The sequence below is a fragment of the Pygoscelis adeliae genome, unplaced genomic scaffold (genome assembly GCF_000699105.1).
Source record: "Pygoscelis adeliae isolate BGI_AS28 unplaced genomic scaffold, ASM69910v1 Scaffold166, whole genome shotgun sequence".
Taxonomy (NCBI): Eukaryota; Metazoa; Chordata; class Aves; order Sphenisciformes; family Spheniscidae; genus Pygoscelis; species Pygoscelis adeliae.
Window position 1 is genome coordinate 6,548,187 of NW_008825156.1, and position 4,376 is coordinate 6,552,562.

Consider the following 4,376-nt stretch of genomic DNA (forward strand, 5'->3'; position numbering starts at 1 on the left):
GGCAGCTTTCCAGCCACTCTTCCCCAAGCCTGTAGCGCTGCATGGGGTTGTTGTGGCCAAAGTGCAGGACCCGGCACTTGGCCTTGTTGAAGCTCATACAGTTGGCCTTGGCCCATCGATCCAGCCTGTCCAGGTCCCTCTGCAGAGCCTTCCTACCCTCGAGCAGATCAACACTGCCGCCCAACTTGGTGTCGTCTGCAAACTTACTGAGGGTGCACTCGATCCCCTCATCCAGATCATTGATAAAGATATTAAACAGAACTGGCCCCAATACTGAGCCCTGGGGAACACCGCTCGTGACCGGCCGCCAACTGGATTGAACTCCATTCACCACAACTCTCTGGGCCCGGCCGTCCAGCCAGTTTTTGACCCAGCGCAGAGTCCACCTGTCTAAGCCGTGAGCCGCCAGCTTCTCCAGGAGAATGCTGTGGGAGACGGTGTCAAAGGCCTTACTGAAGTCCAGGTAGACCACATCCACAGCCTTTCCCTTGCCCACTAGGGTTAGGGTTAGAAGTTACATGACATCCATCTGTATATATTTACCCATTAATAAAATATGTTTAATAATATTAACTTAAATCCTATGTGTGTGAAAGCGATTTTAAATTCTCATATGGAAGTTTTCTAATTCAGTTTTATACACGAGTGGAATTAAAAAAAGCTCGCTCTGCAAACATGCTCTTACTAAGAATCCAAGAGGAAAAGATGGTCCTCAGTTTCCTCTTCCATATTTACATTCCCACTCCGTCTTTACATAGTTTCTCTCTATAAATCTGATGCATACAATGACTTTTCAGATTATTTGCCTTCATTGTCTTCCTCAGACTGATCCTGTGACAACACACTACAATCCGAATTTGCGATACAAAAGCCAAGTGTCACAAGACACGGTAGCTAACCTATCTAAGCACTAGCTAAAAGCCTTGCTTTCTTTGACATTTTCAGAGCTGTGAATTTATAGCAACCTTCACTACAATTGCCCAAAATAAACTGCCTCAACTTAGGTATCACATACTGTACGGTACCTCACACCACATTTTATATCTTGGGGGATAGATATAGAAAAGGGGAAAAGTTGTTTGGCCTATCCATGTTTAAAACATTGCCTGCAATCTGATCAGAGTAATCTTAATGATTCTTGACATAATAAGCCAAGTAAAACCTCAGGGACTGTGGTGAGAATAAGTAGCATCTATATCATGTTAGCCACTTTTTTTAATTTAAACTGCTATCAACAAAATAATAATATTCCTTTTGGAAAAATACTCTTTTTGGAAGGATACAATTAAATCTTATCAGTAGTAGATGGCATTGTGCTCATCAGGTCTGATACTGCTTCCTGTGACATAAGCTCTTACTCCTCTTCACTACTCTTTTTCCAGTTTGCATCCATTCTTATTGTCCATTTATGAGAAGAATGGATGACAACATATATTCTGAAGCCATTTGATTACTTGAGGCTAAACGTGAGCTTCACAGGTTCAGAAAAGATTATTAATTGCGCCCTTATCCATGGCTGCTACAAGTTTGTGCTTCAAAGTCACTTCACAAACTGATGGAAAAAGACTAACAGAGTCTTAAAATTTAATGAGAGACATGAGATTAGTATTGAGGTACCCAGGTAACAGTGACATGACATTGTAATTGTAACGAACAAGTAAGCATTTGATGAGGATTGTGTTAGATCATCTTCTTGAAAGACAGGGAATAATAGATAACAACAGAATAATATGAATTCCATGTAGTTACCAATATCAGTACATGGTATCTTTTCTACTAACCTTTTCAGTTACACTAGTTTTATTATTAACCTCCTTGGTTTTGTTTGGAGTTTGTACAGCATCCAAGGGGTGGACAATCTTTCTACATGGATGTTACTGTAATTAAACAGAGGCCAGGCTCACTTCTGCTCACAGTACACTTCCAAATACTAGATAATATTGGAGATAACTTACCACAGGCAGGATGTACAAAACGGTTATATGAATGTCTGGTTAGAGGCTAAAAGCACTATTAGTCATTCTTTTATTCAAAAGAAATTAATATTTACTGTGTAGCTTTCTTGGCACATGATTTGAACTGAATGAGAACAGAAAATACCTCATTCTGTAATTTAAAAAAAGAATTTTTTTTTCATAGCAGACGTAGACATACCCAGTTGCTGAAAGAGAAGAGCCACACTGGTGCCTGTAACAGGAAGGCTATCATGTAGAGGAGTCTGTATCAGTTGTCGGTCTCCAGCTCCCAAAGAAAACAATTTCTGTAGAAAGAATTTTTTTTAATTGAGTATAAATTTAATTATATAGAATAAACAAGCTGTTGTCATACAGATAAGTGATTCATCCTGCAAAAATTATTTATTTTGTATACAGAAGTTTAAAGTCAGTAAGAATAATTGAATTGACCAACAGAGATCTGAAATATAATTTGAGGACAATAATATGTCTCCTTGAATGTACAGCATGATAGTACCTTCCTTACATTTCCATTGAATTAGTTAAATAGTTATAGCTTTGAAAGCATTCGATATTACATTTTTAATAATATATTAAAAAACCTTCCAGAAAAAACAAACCGTTTAAAACCCATTCAAAATGGAAAAATACATACTATTTTCTAACTGAAGTTCTTTGATATCTACTGTCTGCATGCATGTTTTAAGTATGAACATACTTGTGATATATGGGTACTGAAGAGGACACTTCTGCTACTCCTATGTTCCTGCTCTGCATATTAAAGTACAATGAAAACTTTGGTTGCCTTTCCAGCACAAGAACATACCTCCCTTGAGGGAGGCAGGAAACGGGAGTGAAAAGAATGCACTTGTTTATAACATCCCAAAAAAATACTGTAACTGCAAAATAATCTTACTTTTCTCAAAGTAAATCCACATGACATTGAAGCAGTGGGTGATTTGAAGCAGTTACTTCTAACTACCATGGGGTGGGAAGTGTTTCTGAACAAGCAGCAAGTGTGGTATAACTCCACTCTGTACGGCTGCAAAAATGTTGAATGTATGAAGGTAGCAAGCTCTAGTTGCTGCACAGCAGATGTTTGAAACCAAAATGCTCCACAGTTAAACAAAGCAAGTCCCTGAACTGTAGCAGAGATGCTCTTCCCCAGCACTTTAGCAGCAGACCTGGATGCAGGTCAGTAACTAATTCCACAGTTGGTTATTTCAACAGCGGACATATGAATAACCTGGGAGGCTCCTCAAGGACTTCTGGAGATAAACGTCAGAAGAGGGTTCCCATTCTAAGATACATAATTCAGATTTAGCCCTGGAACCATGAAGCTTAAGAAAGAAAACAGGAGAACTTAATTTCTGATTAAAATGATAGTTTGACACTAGCAAATTTAAGTTCGAACTGAAAGGACATTTTATTTGAAGAGAGAAAGCAGAAGGGAGAATAGCCAGAGCAGCATGAATTTTCCTCCCTCTTCTAGCAGAGGAAACGGCCACTGGAAAAAGCCATATTTATGGATGGGGTAAAAAAAAAAAAAAAAAAAAGGAAAAAAAAAAGAGGATAGAAGAGGAGCCAGAAGTTCAACTGGATCACCAAAACCTGTAATATCAGGTTCAAATACCACTGGAAAAGAGGGTTTCTGATAGGGACATACAATCTAATTACTCCCCTTCAAAACCAAAAGGCTTGGGATGCAAAAATGCAGAGACGTGGTTGCCTGGAGAGCAGTAAGGTAGATCTTGACTAAGCTGAGAGGACATTTTGCCACTTATACCACTAAGAGAAATTCCAAAGCAGCCAGGGCTATGGGAAAAACAGAAAAGAATTAGGGATTTGTAGGATTTCAAGGTTGATAATCCATAGGGTGTGTGGGAAGTGTGAGAAAGCGCGTATGAAATAATAATGGGGAAACATAACTCCCAGTTTTAAAAAGGGAAAAAAGGAAGACCCGGGCAACTACAGGCCAGTCAGTCTCACCTCTGTGCCTGGGAAGATCATGGAACAGATCCTCCTGGAAGCTATGCTAAGGCACATGGAGGACAGGGAGGTGATTCGAGACAGCCAGCATGGCTTCACCAAGGGCAAGTCCTGCCTGACTAACCTAGTGGCCTTCTATGACGGAGTGACTACATCAGTGGACACGGGAAGAGCTACAGATGTCGTCTATCTGGACCTCTGTGAGGCCTTTGACACGGTCCCCCCCAACATCCTTCTCTCTAAACTGGAGAGGTATGGATTTGACGGGTGGACTGTCTGGTGGGTGAGGAATTGGTTAGATGGTCGCATCCAGAGGGTAGTGGTCAAGGGCTCAATGTCCAGATGGAGGTTGGTGACGAGTGGCGTCCTGCAGGGGTCTGTATTGGGGACCGGTACTGTTTAATATCTTCATCAAAGACATAGACAGTGGGA

General features: G+C 40.4%; 1 protein-coding gene across 1 annotated transcript in view; it reads right to left on the reverse strand.

Annotated features, from left to right (window-relative positions):
• Positions 1 to 4,376, reverse strand: part of SBF2 (SET binding factor 2) — a 240,092-nt gene that overhangs the window by 151,047 nt on the left and 84,669 nt on the right. The window contains exon 6 of the mRNA XM_009328574.1: positions 2,155 to 2,260. The gene's annotated coding sequence lies outside the window, so the exon portion shown is untranslated. The remainder of the gene's footprint in view (positions 1 to 2,154; positions 2,261 to 4,376) is intronic.